The following is a 20,377-nucleotide window of genomic DNA, read 5'->3' as shown; positions in this document are numbered from 1 at the left end:
TATTTCGTCCGAAGAGACAAGCTTAGTTATGGCATTTTTATTTCATTACACTCGGATAACGTTTGAAGTTGATTTATGGATCTTGATTGCGCTGGACGGTAATTAGTATCCAGGTCAATTTTTGTTTGTTTACGAGACTCATCTGTTTGTGATTTTATTACAGAGATCATCAATCATGTGAAGACATTGATTTAGGTCTTTATAATTATCCAGAATAGTTTTTTACTTTAACGCTTTCTACACTCACAGATCCACACTAGAATTTTTTGTGTCTTATGGATGCCATGAATACGCACAGAGACGCATAAACAAACACACAAACCCAGAACCTATTAGTCTGTCTGGCCGGGGATCGAACCGGGAACCCATTGAATATCAAAATGTTGATCGCTTCGTCACGCAGGTCAGTTAATACTTAATGTATGAACATACTCATAAAATTGAGGATAAATTCCACTGGACCAATTCCACAATTATGGAGCCGATCACAGATGCGTTGCCAACTTGCCACTCCTGTACCCTTAACATGAGTTTTCGCATTTTGACAAATATGACTGTTTTGGTATTTGTTTACGTATTTGCCCATAGAAATTCCAATCAGCGCCCCTAGCGGATTGTGCCAGAACTTGTAAATTATATGGGCCAATACGTAAACAAATACCAAAACAGTAATATTTGTCAAAACGTAAAAACTCATGGTAAGGGTCCTGATGACGAAGATGGTTTTCGCAGCCGGCATCCACACACTTCCACCAAAATGCAAGAGCCTTTTCACGCTATAAATACATAGTAAATTAGCTTACAATAAGTATGTATAACGCTAGAAATAGTTTTTTAACAATGTACTTCACAAAGTTATTACTTTAGATTATTATTTATTTATTTTATTGATCTAATTAGAACGGCCGAGGCCACTTACACTAACTAGACAGATCTAACATACAGACAACTCACAGAACTCACAGAATTATAACTAAACAGTATTTTTCTCCATTATACAGAAAAGCATAATCTCGCAATACCAAGAAATTTTATTACTATGTTGTAAGATGTAAGCATATATTGTACAGCAATCCATTTGCAACGCCTCATTTATTTTCCTTATCAATTAATTAGGAAAGTGTAGCTAATTTATTGTAGACGTGTTAATATAAATAGTGAATGCATCGTTACATTCAGTAAAATATTGATAAGATTAAAAGGTATTACATACTTTTAATGTTAACGGCGTTTATAAGTTTTTAATACCTATATATTCATGTAATATAATGTGATAATGATAAGGGGACACCCCTTGGATATCAGCAAGCAATCCCAGACAGCATTAGGCTTTAATGTAACTGTCGGTCATATACTAGTAGGTTTTTTCTAACGTGACAACAGTACAATTTACTATGGCGAAGCAATTCATTTCTATATTCAGAGCCGACTATACCTGTATATTCGTAAGCGAATCGTACACGACCGATCATCCCACACTTAATACGAAGCAGGCAATTTTCAAGTAGCCTTTGAAATCGGTGGATACAATTACTGGTAGCGCACGGATGCAATAATTTCGAGACTTCCTCTCCATAGAGCGTATTAAGAGTAATCAAGCGTTGAGAATTGCTGTGAAAAGTGCACTAACAATGGGGGATGGTTCGTAAGTATGGTTTAGAGGCGTCACGCTAATGCGGCGTGAAGATCGTTTGTGGTACGTTGGCTCGTAAGTGCCTTCGCACGAATGCAGATTCTTGCGTAGTGCGAAGGCTAATACTTTACTCCGCAGTAAAATAGGATATACTAACATAGTTTTTAGGGTCATGACGAACCGCGTGGCGGAGTGGTCACCATACCGGTCTCACGCGCGAAGGGTCCCGGGTTCGATCCCCGGCCAGACACATATCTAAATGATGAATATAGATTTCTGTTTCTGGGTCTGGGTGTTTGTGTATTTGTCTATGTGTGTGTCAATGGCACCCACGGCACAGGGAATTCTAGTGTGGGGCCGTGAGTGTAGAAAGCGTTTAATAGTTTTAGGGTACTGTATAGAATCGTCGTAAGTCCATCAATTCCGCTATGCTGGACACGGTTCTACTCTGAGACTGAGAGGTATTTTGGGCCATAATCTTCCTTGCTGGTAGAATTCGCATTCGTAGAACTATTTTTTTTTCTAAAAAGAAATCTCAGACGTGTAGCATTCCTCATGCTGTTGCTTCGCCGTTTAAACACGTTATAATTCATTTAATAATTTCTAATACGCACATAAAATTAGAAAATCAGAAGTGGGTAGGTACCTGGTATTCAAACCTCAGACCTCCCAATCGAAAAGATAGTTTCAAACCACTACTCTATCACTGCTTATACAGTTACGTCATTTATAAGCAAGCGCTACATTTTCCTTGAAAATTCTAAGTAGAACAGTATCTACGCTATATTGTAATTACCTTAAATATTTATTATATTACTATGACGTGTTGAACAATTGACTGTACATTACGTACATTGAATAATAGAGCAAGTTCAATGACCTGCAATGCTAGCTTAATTTCCCTGGAAACTTTCCAATGGAGGTTAGAGGAAAGGTAGTCAGATGACTACAAATGAGTGTTAGACAAATTACCTTATGAAGGGCAGACGCAGTAATATCGATACTTTGAGATTTTTTTTATATATTAATATAGGAGTAGCAGACGTGCATGCAGTCCACCTGATAGAAAGTAGCGACTGCCGCTCATGAACTTTTTTTTTTATTTTTTATAATATAGAGTAGCAGACGAGCATACAGTCCACCTGATGGTAAGTGGCTACTGCCGCGCATGGACATCTGTAATCAACCCCAGATAGGATTAGATATTCCCACCTGAGGTCGGCCACAGATGCGCCGCTACCCCTGAGGACTAAGCTGGAACGCCTCGGAAAAGTCTGTCTCCCTTACCACACCCTTCAAACCGGAACACAGCAGCCTAACACTGCTGTTATTAGGTAGAAATAGAACATCAATAATCTAAGCATTATAGAAACTAACTACGACTAATTTGAAATCAAATTCAGAAATTAAAGTTAATTAAAGATAACTGTATTAGGAGTATAAACGGGTATATAATCGGCTTTAGGTAGAACCCATTCTACTAAGTTCTAAGTGGAGTTGGTTATAGATTTCCATAGACAGCAGCGACCTTACCATCAGATGCATTACATGCTCATTTACTACATAAATCTTACAAGAAAGATCGCTTCTTAATGCCAACTAGTTTTTAGTCACCACTGCTTAATTGTCAACCAGGAAAACATGAACATGACTTAACCTTTCAACAAGTGGTAACGTCATTTAATCTGCTGCTTCCTATTTGCTTCTAAACGCAACGGAAGCGACCACTTATGAAGCGCATATCAGATCCTTACGTGATAGCCAATTATTCTTAACTGCTTAAGGATACATCTATAACAACAGAGATGTGAATTTTCAAGTTAATGGAGATAAGCTGAAGATTTGTTTATATGAAATGGAAATAGTGATGCGCCGCCGCTGTTGTGAGAAGAGACCTATGCCCAGGAGTAGAACGTAAAGGGAAGCAACTAAATCTCTTCATACCACTTTTCCTTAGCAAAAATATAAATTTATTATATTTTTTTGTAAAAACGATCATTATAACCAGGGCTAATTCAAAAGATAGATGCAGGCGAACATAGAACCTCCTTCTTTTTAGAAATCGATAAAAAAACCTCCAGCAAATAAATTTCTGGTACCACACCGCACGCACCTGTTTCTGTTTTATCGTACCTTACAAGATTCTTTTCTTTAAGGAATTTGTAATATTTACTTTTTTTTTCTATCGTGATCAACCAATTACTATACCATTACTGGGCACGGGTCGTTCTACGTGTGGTATAAAAAGGTATCATTTCAGTTCGCAATATTTAGTATAGATCAAAAAATATATATCTATCATCACCTCTGCTAATTGGTAGTCGCTCTGGATCGCTAATTTTGCGAGTAACACCCACTCGCGGAATGCAGGATGGCACTGGTTAATATTTGTAGGTCTGGAGAACAATTGAAATGATTTGTCACACGTTTTGAATGTTAAATGAACCTAACCTAATGACATCCTCATTAAAATGTTGAACTAAATCTTCGACTACCTAATACCAAAGATATTATCAATCGTGGCTCCACTACGAAACGTATAGTAAGTATCGATAATGAGTAATAACGATATTAAGCGCTACTATGTTCTGCTTTCGAGGTTGGGAGAAGGCAGAGATACTGACACGAGATGTTCCAATATAATCTGGAAGACTAGCATCACTTTTGTGACAAAACTCGGTTAGGATTCCAATGCTACATGGAGTTGATTATAGAAGTTAATAAGGCCGATATCCAAATGCATCATTGAGATGTTTGTCTAGCCAGGGATCGTACCCGGAACCCTATGCACGTCAGACCGGTATGGTGACCGCACCGCCACGCGGGTCGTTTCACTGTCGCCCTTAGATATATGTAACCAACTCCATATAGACAGGTTCAAATCAAATCAAATCAATTTATTTATGAATAAGGTAATTGTTAGTTGTTACACATTTTTGTTACATAGTCGCTTATTCTGCTTCAACATGATGCCAATTATATATGCACTGCTCACTCCTCAAAACTAAAACGGTTGGCTCATATAATTTAGCCGGCATCTCTAGTACACAGATCTCCACCTCTTATAAACTTTGAAGGTGGTAGAATCCTTTGTGGTTCGACTCCGGCGGCACCACCGCCACACCTATTTCTGTCTTATAACAGCAGTGTTAGGCGCTACTGTGTTCCGTTATGAAGGGTGTGGGGTAAGAGAGACATACTTTTCCGAGGCGTTCCAGCTTAGTCCTCAGGGGTAGCAGCGCATCTGTGGCGGCGCACCTCAGGTAGTAATATCTAACCCTATCTGGGGTTGATTATAGATGTCCATGGGCGTCAGTATCCACTTACTATCAGGTGGACTGCATGCTCGTCTGCTACTCCTATATTATAAAAAAAACTTACACCAAATTTCACTAGTTCATTGACACACTAATATGTCACATAATATAATTGATTACCTCATCCTCAATTGCTTAAACCGGCGTCGCTGCCAACGATGTCATCCTGCTTTCAGTAGGTGAACTTATTCACTCATAGATCACAATTTCCGGAAACGAGATCTTTCTAGCCTGTTGTCATGCAATATCGTGTGTTTGTGCTATTTATAGCAGAATTGTCAAAATTTATAACGCCGGATAGAGATATTCAGATCGGATTACTTGTTCCAGTATCACGAATCATTTTCATTAAGGACAAAGTATTAGAACTGAGTCAAAACGTCATCTGTATGGTATTGATGTGACAAACTTTGGACTTATCACAAAAACTCTTTAATACTCTATGTTAGCGGTATCACTATCTTATATCATATAAAAAATAGGGTATGCAATAACGTTATACCATGATCCCGAAATACCGGGATCTCACTGCTGTTATTAGGTAGAAATAGGTGTGGCGGTGGTTCCGCCGGAGTCGAACCACAAGGGGTTCTACCACCTTCAGCTACTATACTAATCTATGACTGCAATCCGGATAAATTATTATGTATGACGGATGTATTAGATATCTAACGCGCGGCCTCATCTATTTTGAGTCAAGTTGTGAGAAACGTTTTGCGCGTTAATGCCAAAAATGCCCCAGTCGTCATAGCGCCACGGTCCCAAGATATTCCATTCACCGTAGTTAAAACTATTTTTAATATAACACGCGTATGTGACACTTATATGGAAAGCGCACAAACTAAGATGTCACGTCTTACAGAGTGTAATCGACACTACGTCGTGGAAAATTGCAGTTTTCTAGTATTTCCACAAAGCTCAGCCAACAATGTCGCACGCAAATACATTATTTTCTCTAATTACTTACTTGATATGCAATTTTCATTACACATTGTATGAGAACGTTGTTGAGAATAATCTACATACAAATTGAAGACCGATAAAGAGATAGAAAATTGACACAAGCAAAAAAATTTTTAACCCATTTCTGTTCCACTGCTGGTCACAAATATGATATTTCGGATTCAATATAACGATGAAAACAGATGCTTGATATATCAACACATCAACTATACAATACACTTTCGTATTTATCCCCAATAATGTGTTGTTAAATATTTTTTGAAATATATCCATCCATTTAAAACGCAGTAGGTACGAGTAAATATGGTTGAAATTTGCAAACTTTCCCCTGTGACCAAATAATGAACCAAAAAAAATCAGGCTGTGAGAGAGGGACACTGTAAAAATATTTATGGTTCCTGCGTAAAAATTACAAACTGTACGTAACGATGCATACAGGCACAGTTGAGCGGTGAGGATTTAAAAATCAATACAACAAGATAGTCCAAATTAAAAACACAATGCAACGCATTGTTCAGATCCAACGGTTTAGCTGCAAATTGTACAATGATCTCACGTCCCATCCAAAATATGATGCAAAATCCTTAACCTTCAGACATAAAAACCTTCGCTTATTGTGTACCAATTTAAGAACGCTCATCATGACATCAGGATTCGAGTAGGGCTCAAAATTAGCTGATGGAAAAATTACAGTTTTTATTTTTTATTTTGTTCTAATACGATTTTAAATGCAACCTTTTTCATGTACTGAGCACAGGTCTCCTTCCACAAATGGCGTGAAGCATTCTTCATCACGCTGCTCCAACGCGGTTTGATGTCCATTACAAATAACGTTAAACATCCATTTAGAAGGCAAAAACCAATAACTAAGCACTGCAGGAACCCAGAGGAGACGACTTGGCCGACAATTGTCGTTCTATCAGCAGACGAGCATGCAGTCCACCTGATGGTAAGTGGCTACTGCCGCCCATGGACATCTGTAATCAACCCCAGATAGGATAAGCTATTCCTGAGGTCCTGAGACCTGAGGTCGGCCACAGATGCGCCGCTACCCCTGAGGACTAAGCTCCAGCTCGCCTAAGCTAAGCTAAGCGCCTCGGAATAGTATGTCTCCCTTACCACACTCTTCAAACACAGCAGCGCTTAACACTGCTGATATAAGACAGAAATAGGTGTGGCGGTGGTGCCGCAGGAGTCGAACCACATGGGGTTCTACCACCTTCAAATCTCAATCTGAAAGGAGACCCGTGATCAACAGTGGGTTGATGATGATGCACAATGATGATGATGATATCACAACCTTAATTCTTGACTAAATCAACCATCTGATATTAGCCAAAGAACTTTGAACTCACAAAGGCTACACGCATTTTTTATATCCGACGTGATAACAATACAAAAACTAACAATGTAGCAACAGGATTTTAACGAAGGTCGACTGTACAATCAAATGAGGAAAACGGTTTAATTAAATTTTATGACAAACTTATTTAGCTTAGTGATAGGAAAATCACCGTTTTGTTAGGGTTCTCTACACAAAGTGCGAAAAAGAGACTATATTACGGAACATTATATTATGGAACAGTTTATATTTATACTCATATAAAACAAATACTTATTAAAAAAAATAAAGATAGATCCCAAAAAAATACAGGTCTTTTTCATTTATCAATTTATCAATTGAACCAAAAAAATATCAATTGAAATGTAAAAGTTAAACACTTTAATTAAATTTTCATAATGTATGTGCTTTTATAATTAGAGTAATACTAAAACAAAAAAAAATGATGATACGGAATCCATAGAGCGTGAATTTGAATCGCACTTGACCAATTATTATTCTTCTTTTCTACAAATTTTCCTGTGAATTGTGTGCCTATTTTTGTAATCCGTATAATTAAAAAAACTGATAATATACAAACAGGTAAAATTTAAACTTACGGCGGTTAACCGACATAATCAAAATGAGGAAAATTTCATCTAATTACTATCTAAAAACTACTGCGATAAACTAAACAGTAGGTTTGTAACCGCACAAAACGGCACAAAAATGCTTGTAACTTGTAACCCTTTACGAGAGCTTTGCTAATCCTTATAGTATCGGATTGGCCCTGAAGGCCTATATGAAAAATTCACCCTGTATATGTTAAAACCCGTCAATCTGCAGAAAAAACATTGCCATCCACAGTCCGGTAATACACAAGGAGTGTGCAATAGTGTCAAAGTAGGTACATTATTCGATGGGAGTACAAATATTGAACCCAGTTTCGTTGCATCCGAATGCGGCACGACAAAGTATTACTTATACGCCGCCATGGCGCCTGACTTATTAACCCAATTCAGATAAATGAGATCAAATAAGAAATATTCGACTCAGTACTTCAAAGGACTCGCATGTTTACGCTGTTTCTTTTATTTTTACTCTTAAATCTTAAACTGATGCAGTACTTCAATGTAAGTGGTGTTGGTCTGCTTGGTTGGTTCGTCTGGTACATTTATCATACTCTTATCATACTAACATACAAGGCAAAGTCGAATTTCGATCATTGGCAAGTTAAAAAATAGATAAGATTGATTATTAATGACGGGTCTTAAAATGGTAGGGCACTAATGATCAAACATTTTAATAATGTCTTTTAGGAACGTTTTGTGTGATGTCAATGACATGGTAGTAGAATATAGTGTACATGGACTCAAATACTCCAAATGGGTTTCCAACGAAACTTTTTTTTGTAAAAATACTAGAAAGACGTTTAATTCTTAGACATATTACTAAGACGAATGCTTATTGTTTCGACAATAAATTTTTTGTCTAAGAAATCCTCTAAACCAAACTTTTCCAAAGTGGGAGATAACGCACGCTCCCCTCCGAGTGCTGGAAATGTACAAGTGCGCAGCGAAAGCTCCAAAAACAGAGGGCCTGAAGGGGCGAAAAATCATTTTCTGCAGACTTTTGGTACGGTGGATCCATTCCTAACCTTTGGGGTACGTGGGAAGTGAGCAATACACGTAATTTTGATAATATCTGCTCTACTTGAGCTCTACCTTGAGAGACATACTTATCCGAGGCGTTCCAACTTAGTCCTCAGGGGTAGCAACGCATCTGTGACCAACTTTAGATTGTAATCTAATCTTATCTCCGGTTCATTACATATGTCCACGAGCGGCAGTAGCCACTAACCCTGCTTTGCCGCTGTTTGCTACATCTAGTATACAACATAAACTCATACATCTAAACTCAAGAATGATTTTACAAAATTGCACATCAAATAAACATACAAAACATATCGTAACATCTGCCGGCGAAGGCTGGTATCAAGTGCGGTGCGGATTACCTCCGAGATAATGCGCGAGCCAATATTGACAGACTGAAAGATGCGTACGTGGGAACCGGGGGCGTATGAGGAGTTTATTTCGCAAAGATTATAGTGTGTGTAGACGGGCGATAACATTAACAACAAATACTTTAATTACAACATTAACATGGCGTGATATAAATTATCTATCTATCTAAGTAACTTAATCGTTACGAATTTGAGATTTCAGTATGTGCTGTCAAGCTATTATTAGCTAGTATTTGCTTCAAGTTTCTATCTATTACGGTTTCAGAGATAGTGCCCTATGAATTTTTTTATTACTTCGGCGAGGCTTAACGAATCCAAATTCTAAAATTATACAAGCGATAAGTTCAAAGCAGTTATTTGGTCCATAATACTTATTTTTTTTTTTTTATTTTATTTGTTTTTATATTATTGAAGTAGCAAACGAACCACGGACCATCTGTAATCAACCCTAGATAAGATCCCACTATTATCATCCTATTCGAAAATGGCAACAGATGGGTTGATAACCCTGAAGACTGAGCTAGGAGGCCTTGGATAACTACGTCTTTCTTACCACACTCTTCCTCTGAACACAGCAGCGCTTAACAATGTTGTTATTAGGCAGAAACAGTCGGAACCATAGAGGGTTCTACCATCTTCAAAAGTTCATTTCGAAACGATTATACTGTGTAGATTAGACAGAGAATAACATTGAAAAATACAATAGCGAAAATAATCGTATTTATTAGTGTAAAATTACTTGTCAAACTTGACATTGTAATTATATTTGCTAGATTTGTTATACGATATAATTATAAATAACTAACCATTCTAAAGATTTTCCTTGCAATTCAGTTATGGTAAGTTAATGTGAATGGTATCAGAGAAATTTATTTTTCATATAATACAGCTACTGTATACTATACAAGATATACTATGGAAAATATCACCTTAAGATTCCCTTTTCTGCAAGTCCTTTAAGAGCTATTTTTATTAAAAATCGATACTGATTAATCGCTGATAAAAGAAACGTCTTCTAGGCGCCATATGATATTATGATTATTTTATTATTGATTACGCGATTGATAACTAAATATCAAATAATTTGACGACCCGCGTGGCGGAGCGGTCACCATGCCGGTCTGACGCGCAGAGGGTCCCGGATTCGATCCCCGGCCACACAGACATCTAAATGATTTCTGTTTCTGGGTCTGGGTGTTTGTGTATTTGTCTATGTGTGTGTCCATGAAACTCACGACACAGGAAATCCTAGTGTGGGGCTGTGAGTATAGGAAGCGATTTAAAAAAATAAGCTTAATTTAATTATATAATTTATTTTTATATCGATCTATATTTTTGGTGATGACATTACAAATATTATGACTTATCTGATGAATGTCATGTTAAGATTGATAATGAAATCCATGTAATATACCGATTTGGAATCACATTTTAACACTCTATTTTAAGCAAAGTGATGCTTATCGGTTCTGATGGTGATAAGTGACCCTTAAAATAGGACACTTATGATAAGAAGACGATTACGTGATACCTACCATTGAGAGGTTAAAACTCAAAAGGTGAAGTAGGTATTTTGTTAATAGCCAAAGGTTCTGTACCTTTTACTTTTACTTTTACAAAAGACCTTTGGCATAAGTTTGTACCAGAGATCAAGAATGCCGTCTTGTACGATTGTTTTATAATCTCCAAAGCTGAATCAGCAGTTATATTTAGATCAAATTAAAATTTATATAATAAAATATGACTTTTCACTGTTTTAAAACGTTCTTGCCTGTTTAAAACCTGGTTTATTAATAATTTATCGTGGTAGTCAACTGTTTTTTTTTAAATATAGAAGTAACAAACGAGCGTCAAGCATGCAGTCCACCTGATGGTAAAGGCCTTATTAGACCACCCAATTTTGAGGGACCCTAACCCTAACTAAGAGTGGTGTAATAAGACTTAGGGAGTTAGTGTCCCTATTTAGGGCGATCGGATCATCCCGATCTGCCTAGCTCCCTAAGCGCCCTGCAGATTGGGTAGTGTAATAACATTTAGGGCGGTTAGGGAGCTCAGTTGCTTTTGCTTTTGTATGTAAGGTGTCACCAAACTCAACAAGTGTTCAAATTGTTCTACACCTACTCTGAGATAATTCCTTAAATCTCCCGGTTCAAGCACGCTAAGTATTTGCATATTTGAAAGCTTTTCACGTAACCGCAAATACTCTTTCACGCAGATCTTTCTCTTCTTTCTTTTTACCCGACTGCCAAGGAAGGGTTATGTTTTTCGCGCGTATCTTGTATGTTTGTCTTTCTTTATTTGATCCGATCTAACAAACGGCTGGATGAATTTCAACAGTTAAAGTGTCATTATATTTGTTTCAATGACCCGAGTGTCCTTAGATAGGTGTTAGTAAAAAAAAATCAAAATGGCGGATTTTTGGCGCGAAATAGTAACACATTTAAAAAAAAAAGTTAACCGAACCTATCGAGTAGGGTATCAAATGAAAGGAAATTAAACGGAGATTATAAAAACATATTTGTATATATATAAAACAGTAAGGTGACTGACTGACTGACTAACTAAATGACTTTTTCATTTTTCAGAAATCAACGTACAGCCTAAACCAAGGACCTTACAGTTCTGAAATTTTGCACACAGGTTCTCTATATAGCTGGAATAAGTACTAAGAAAGGCCTTTTAGAAATTCTACCCTTAAGAGGGTAAAATAGGGGAAAACAGTTTTTTTGAAATCCTTTAATTTTGAAGCAACTACTATAAAATTTTGTATTTGGCTTTCTGGATAGGAACAAGGACGCACTTATTTATCTCCCTCCGAAAAATCAACCCCGTAGAGGGTAAAATAAGGGTTAAAAGTTCATTTGAACTATCGTCAATTTTGAAGCAAACACTATGACATTTTGTATCAGGCTTGTTGGATAAAAATAATGAAATGCTACCTCTAACGAGGTAAAATAATGACCGAAACTTTGATTTACTGAAGTTATATATTTTATAGACCGTAAATGGTGATTTTTTTCGCGAAATAGTAACACGTTTTAAAAAAGTTAACCAAACCTATCGAGTAAGGTGTCAAAATAAAGGAAATTAAGAGGAGATTACACATACATTATATAATATATCTTATATATAAAATTCTCGTGATACCGTACTCCTCCGAAACGGCTTCACCGATTTTCACCAAATTTTATATACATATTCAGTAGGTCTGAGAATCGGCCACTATCTATTTTTTTACACCTAAGTGATAAGGGTTGTTCATCCTTAACATTTTTTTTATTTATATGGCAACACAACGTTTGCCGGGTCAGCTAGTACGTATATACTCGTATATACACATCGAGATGACTGTCTGACTAAATGAGAGAGTTGATGTGCCAGAGATCAACGCAAAGGGAAACCGCTGAACTTAAGCGTGCTGGAAATTTACACATAGGTTCTTTATATAGCGTAAATGAACACTACGAGGATAAAATAAAATAGGATAATATTGTTTGAACATTTTTTGTTTTTGAAGCAGACACCTACTATGAAACTTTGTATTTGGCTTTCTGGATAAAAATAATGAAATGCCTATTTCACTGCTTTTGCAAATTCTACTTCAGCCTTTTTGGTGCAGTCGGGTTTTTGATTTTTTAAATTAATTACTTGTTTTAATATTTGTTATTGCGAGCACGGTTGTCACTGCTACAGCAACTTTTTGAAGTTTCGATACTGACGACGGCATAATGTAAAATGCGACAATACGTTTATCTCTCTAGACATTCGCGTATAAACTGAGTTAGGGCCCAATTTGCAGAGAAGTGTAATAAGCGCCGCACTAACTAGGGTACACGCCCACCCTGGATGCAGGGCCCTGCATATCGGGTTGTGTAATAAGCGTTTAAGTGGCTACTGCCCTCATATTTAGATAAGAGTCCTACATGAGGTCTGCCACAGGTGCATTGCTACCCTGAGGACTAAGTTGAAACGCCGCGAATAAGTATATCTCCTTTACCACATCCTTTAAACAGAAGTCCTGAACACGGATGTTATGAGGCAGACAAAGGTGTGGCGGTGATATCTCCAAAGTTGAAACAGAAAGGGTCCTACCACCTTCACATGTTAGTAGGAGATTGTTCAAAAGCATTTTTTATCCAACTTTGCTCCAGAGTAATCGAAATTGTAATGTATCGAGATTCGAATTCGAGATAAAATTATTACTGAATAGAACTTTTCCATGAATACATATTAAACCTATCGTTAACTAATCACATATCTAAATTCATAATTAACTTTAATTATTTTAATTAACATACAATTAAATCACAATTAGGGAAGGATAATTGACAAAAGGCTTTATTACTGTAAATATTGCATCGAACTAATTACTAATATGATTTTAGCTACCGTTATTATTATTCAATGGCCGTGTATTATTAAATAATTATAACGAATTAATATATCTACTTCCGGTAATTACCTCATGGTATTGTTACGGTTCTTTCAATGTTAAATACCATTAGCAACTATTAGTAGATTGCGAACTATCAGCTGGATTTTCTATAATTATAAAAAATGCGATTTCACTCAGAAAGGAAATTTCTTGATATTTTACGATACTTGATACTAATTACTAATATGATTTTAGCTACCGTCATTATTATTCAATGGCCGTGTATTATTAAATAATTATAACGAATTAATATATCTACTTCCGGTAATTACCTCATAGCATTGTTACGGTTTTTTCAATGTTAAATACCATTAGCAACTATTAGTAGATTGCGAACTATCAGCTGGATTTTCTATAATTATAAAAAATGCGATTTCACAATCATGACAAACACAATCATGTTTCAATAAAAAATCACTAATATTATTTTATATTTAAAAAATATCTTCTGACAAATAAACTAAAGATTTATTACAAATACCTAACTTTTCCTTTATTAAAAACTTTAGACCAAATTAACGTCTACCTTGTTTATTTTTGGATAAGTACCTGTCATCTATAGTAATATTATAAAGAGGAAAACATTGTTTGCTTGTTTGATTGTAATGAATTGGCTCAAAAACTACTGGACCGATTTTAAAAATTCTTTCACCATTCGAAAGCTACATTATCCACGAGTAACATAGGCTATATTTTATATGAAATATATTTGATAAATAGATCTTGAGGCGGTACAAAGTTTGCCGGGTCAGCTAGTCATCAATAATCATCAACAACCAATTACTGTCCCACTGCTGGGCACGGGTCTCCTCTCATAATGAGAAGCATCAGGCCATAGTCCATCGCGCTGGCCAAGTGCGTATTGGTAGACTTCACATACCTTTTGAGTTTTTTTTTATAAATCTGTCAGGTATGCAGGTTTCCTCACGATGTTTTCCTTCATCGTTTAGCAAGTGATAATTAAATTCTAATACACACATAACTTGGAAAAATCAGAAGTGCGTGCCTGGGATTTGAACCTCGGACCCCTCGATCGAGAGGCCGAGTTTCTTAACCATTAGGCTATCACTGCTAATACCTGTAGTTAACATAATAAAGTTGTTCAACAAAAATCTATTACAGTAGCTACTTTAAAACCGCACTTTACTCATTTGTAAAGACCGGCAAAGATAAAACAGTATCACATTCAAATAATACGAAACTGAGCACCTCACTAAACACGTGAAAATTTTATCAATAAAACCTACTTACTCATCGGCACTTATCACTATAGTTATTAATATGCGATTATTAGTCATTATGATATTATTTCCCATTACGATGATAATGATGTAAAATCATATGACACATGCAAATACATTTTTATCATATTTGGATAGTTACAAATCGGTTATATACGTATGTACTGTATACAACTGGGTGGTTTAAATTAGTCATGATTAGACACATCCTTGAATGTAAAGAATGCTAAGAGAAGCCTCGACGTTAAATAAAAACTCAAACTGTATTTAAAAGTAAAACAACATTCCTGGCTACAAATATTTCATAATTTATTTTGAAAAAAAAAAAAAATAGTAACACTTGATGTTACCCTATTCCACTATGTAGACCCTAATAAAATAATGAATGACTTCTAATGGGTAATCCATTCATATGTCCTATTAAATTATACATTAACATCAAGGGAAGTATTACATCAATTACACAATAGAACATAATCTCCTAAAACTAATTATCACATACGCAATAACCTAATTACCGATTAGTCTCCAAACTCCAAAGTGTGGTACGTCTACAGGTGCCTACTCTATCGTCGGCAAGAGTAAAGTCTTGCCGCTAATTGTGTAGACGGAACATGCTGCAACCGTAAAGATAAGACGACCATTTAGTCCCCACCGCACCCACTCGAGGCATTTAAACGATACTCAAACTTAAGTATGTGAAGTGATGGTGGCCGAATTAATAGCGTGTAAGCTTTGAGATGACCGTGTTACGGTTTTAATTCTGATGTTTTTATGTATTTTTACCGCGGAGAGTATTTTTTTTCGCGTTTGTCAACATGTAAGTCTTATTATTTGGCATTAACATAAGAGGTGTCGTTGGATTCTTCTAAATCATTGGAGTGATATAGGCTACATAACTTTCCTTTTCAGTTAATTATTTTGAAACGGACCGATTTTGTGTTTTATACTCATTACTAGAATTTAGCATGTCTATAGTAATTAATTAGAATATGACAATAAACACTTTACAATTATAGTTGAAAGGTAGTAGAACCAGTATGGTTTGGCTGGCAAGGGCCACTGCCGCACCTATTTCTAGCGTGAAGCAGTTCTTGAGCTTTGTTGGTAGGGTATAGACGACATTTAAAATACCTAAATATTAGGAGATCATGATTCTGAGGCCATTCACTTTCAGACATAGTCACTAATGGTAAAGACAGATGTCAATAATGGTAAGTGGCAGTGACCACTTACCATCATGTGGACAGCATGTTCGTTTATTATTTCAATCTTATAAATAAAAAAAATATCCAATTTTTTTGACCGAAATACTATAGCTTATAGTTTACGGTAGTTCCACCTCGGTGGAACCGTACTGGTCCTACCACCTGTCAAACCATCCACAATCTTGAAATCTTAAAAGCACAACCAGTATGATCGAACGGAACGAATTTACGCCTCCTACATGTCAGTCTGTAAAAAACATATCAACCGGCCGACTGTAATTTCGCGGCTTATTTTTAATTCCCATCCGGAGGCATCCTGTCAGGCGATAACACAGGCCTCCTTAACGGATACAGGTAATCTGACAGGTCGCGAGCGTCGGATGTTTTGACAGCGGTGCAATTACCTGCCTGCCTTGTTTGACGGCTGTACCCACAGTACAGTTCACATCCTGCGTTGTAGGACAATCACTGATCCTGATACAACCTGGGGATCGTGCGAGGTAGAATATGAGGGACCTCATTCCCATGCGTATGTAGGTTAGGTTGGTTGCGTTTAGTTTTGACGTAGGGTGAGGTTTTATTTGTAGGTGTCGTAAGGATTGAAACAGTTGTACTGTGTCTGTTCATTCTAGATAATAAATGTTAATCCTATGCAAATATCGATACGTAAACGTTTACAATACAAACAGCGACAGGTAATACAGGTTTCTCCTTAATTTTAACTGTCTTTTCCTAAGCTTATGCGCTTACTATTAAGCTAATTAGACGAGCGAATTATTAAATGAATATTAACGTACCTTAATTTGGAAATTCCAATAATAACATCAAGATTGAAAACGATTGACGGTGAAAGAATTATCTAACTAATTGAAGTATCGGCTTTAGATAATAGCTAAGATGCTTTTAGAAGATATGCTAAAGACGAAATTTTGGTAATATACAACAGATTGTTATACCTCTCAATTGGAAAGCATAACAACCATTACATATCGTGCACTTGTCATTGTTAAAACAATTTCATTTTCAAGTGCTTCAATTGGTAATCTTCAAATGGGTCGTTGCTACGATACAAATTCAGGAACATTTGTCAACAAGCTCCCAATCATTTCAAGAGGCTGTATTGTCTGTCAATAAAACCCCATTATGCAGTTCAGTCGGGTCAGTTCTGTCAAGCTGTCGAAAATACGAAATTCTTTTATAGCACTTCAATTTCTTTTTGTTTTATATTCTGAACTGAATTATCTTTTCTTATTCTTAGATTTGTTAATTACCATTACTTATTCAATTTCATTAATCCGATGTCCTGCTACTACTGTCCCTCTATTGGGATTGCATCTTATTTCAGAGTGCAGGAGGTTTAAGCTCTTTGGCCACACATACACACACACAAACACACGCACATACAAACATATCTTTGAGTACTTTGAGAAGTGATAAAGAATTTTTAATATATCCATAACTTTGCAAAGTCAATGCAACCCTGAGATTCACAGCTCGGATCCGCAGATTGAGAGGCCGAATTCAAAACAATGGGCTATATAACTGCGACAACACAAAAGCTAACATATTAAACTGCTTATTAATATAATAATCATACATATATTTTGCAGCTGCATTTACCAAATTAGTCTCGTATTTCCGAGTACGGAGCGGAACGGGAGGACAGAGCTGGGCGATGAATGGCGTGCACTCGGGATATCAATGCGCCCTCTGTGTGCATGGGAACTGCTACGAACATACTGTAGCGCTAATTGTGTTGCCACATTTTACGAAATCTGCCTATTACCGAACTTCATTTGAGGTTTAGTTCAGAGTAATTTTGTTTTCACAATTAGTTTAAGGCAAAATACAGAATGTAAATCAAAATTTCCTTCATTTCTTCAATCTAAAAGATTATGTAATATACTCACAATCTCGCTTAAAAAAGCTGTTTTCTACACCAGACTCCCAAACTACGAACCCTTATTTCCAAAACAGAAATCAAAATTCATCATTTATACGCGTGCGTGACCAGGGATCAAACTCGGAACGCTACACAAATCAACATGATACAATAACCTCACCACCACGTAACTCGAACATAATTGCATACAGAACCCAACAAAAATTCCACAATCAAATCATACCAACGCAGCTATTAAAAGTATGGTGCCGATGGGCAATGAATGGTGCACTCGAGCCATCAATGCGCCTCTGTCATGGGAACCGCAACATCGGATGCGCTAATACGAGAGTGTAAACTTTGTTAATAAACCAACACCGTACACGATTTGTTGCATTTTATTTGTACGTAGGTTTATTAAATATAACTACAATATAGGTACTAAGAAAATATTATGGTATGAAAATATTATGTAAGAAAATATTATGTTCACGACCCGCGTGGCGGAGTCATACCGGTCTGGCGCGCAGAGGGCCCCCCCCAGGTTCGTTCCCCGGCCAGACAGATATCTAAATTAGGAAACTAGATTTTTGTTTCTGAATCTGATTGTTTGGGTATTTGTCTATGTATATGTCCCTGGCCACCACATTACATAGAATCCAAGTATGGGGCTGTGTTTTGTAACACAAAATTATACAATAGCGCTGGCTTTATGTTTTTTGTACCATTACACAATAAATATAGGTATACTAAATTTTCAAAAATCATCTCAATATCTCTTATTAATAACAACAAACTTGATCAATAGCTACCAAACAATTAAAAAAAGAATATTTCACAAACGACAGAAAGTTCTTAATTGTTTTGCCTTGCTCTATTTATATAAAATCATAATAATATATTTTAGCCATATCTTAAGCCTATATTATATATTTTATTATTTATTTACCTATATCGTAAGCCTATTCTCTTCATCCAACAATAACCCATTTGAGATCCTTATAAGCACCAAATTAACTTATTGATCTCATTTTTTAATATTAAGAAAAATGTACATTATTCCACCCTGTAAAATAGAATATAGTGCTAGAATTAAATTGTAATAAGAATGATATAGTAATTAAAAAATATATAGATTTTTTTAGTGAATTCCAGTATCATTACACTCATAATTGTATTGTATAACAGCATTGCTAAATGCTGGTGTTTTGTAAAGAGATGTTTCCAGAGAGAGTTAACAACTTAGTTCTCAGGGGTAACTGTTACCGACTTCACTTAAAATTTCAGAATGACTTGTCAAAATTTCAGTCTTAGATGTCAATTACTCATTTCTATTCTAAGTCTAAATCCATACGGGCCATTCCTTCTCATTGTTAGAGGAGAGCCGTGACTAGCAGTGGGACTGTAATGGGTTGATGATACATGTCTATAAATGATAATAACCATGGATAGGACTTAATTCAAATAAATAAATATAAATAAAGGTGGTAGAACCCTTTGTGGTTCAACTCCGGCGGCACCACCGCCACACCTATTTCTACCTAATAACAGCAGTGTTAAGCGCTGCTGTGTTCCGGTTTGAAGGGTGTGGTAAGGGAGACAGACTTTTCCGAGGCGTTCCAGCTTAGTCCTCAGAGGTAGCGGCGCATCTGTGGCCGACCTCAGGTAGGAATATCCAATCCTATCTGGGGTTGATTACGGACGTCCATGGGCGGCAGTAGCCTCTTACCATCAGGTGAACTACATGCTCGTCTGCTACTCTTATATTATTAAAGAAAATATGTTGCTTAAATTTCATAAAAATTGCAATCCACACATCACATGTGATCTAACCTAGATCTATTACTATTTATACAAAATATGCAACAAAAATGTCAACTATGATTAGACAAGCGATGGCCTACTTTTTCATAGTTTGCATCATTGGCAGCCTACACACATCCTATCAGATTAATATTGCATTATATTTCATACGTATGTAATGATGGAAATACCAATATACTGCTATATCACTAAAGAATTATATGAATGTGAATTATTGAAGATACAGAATATATGTATGGGATATATGGGTGAAATAATCTTTTTTATGTCATTTATGCAAAAAAATACATAAATTAATTAAAAATGGAATTAAATCATTTTTTTTTATGTTTAGGTTATTTTCTTTTGTTATTTTTGTATAATTATTTTAATAGTTTTGTATATGGTGTTAGTTAATTTTTAACTTTTGTTTTATTATACGAAGTTTCATAGTAAACTTGTACATATAAGTAATAGTAGTAACGATCTTGATGCCATACATATACGTAAATAAAGGTTCTAATCAATTACCATATTCTTTTATTTATGGT

The 20,377-nt window shown here is 36.1% G+C and overlaps 1 protein-coding gene across 1 annotated transcript in view; it reads right to left on the bottom strand.

The window, feature by feature from the left end:
- The window catches only part of LOC140752146 (putative phosphatidate phosphatase), a 112,558-nt gene that overhangs the window by 91,455 nt on the left and 726 nt on the right, over positions 1-20,377 (bottom strand). The gene's annotated exons all lie outside the window — the stretch shown is intronic.

The sequence above is a fragment of the Epargyreus clarus genome, unplaced genomic scaffold (assembly GCF_041222505.1).
Source record: "Epargyreus clarus isolate Ecla_fem2 unplaced genomic scaffold, WU_Ecla_fem_2.2 ptg000024l, whole genome shotgun sequence".
Lineage (NCBI taxonomy): Eukaryota > Metazoa > Arthropoda > Insecta > Lepidoptera > Hesperiidae > Epargyreus > Epargyreus clarus.
The sequence above is the reverse complement of the archived record's forward strand: the minus strand, read 5'-3'. Positions and strand labels throughout refer to the sequence as shown.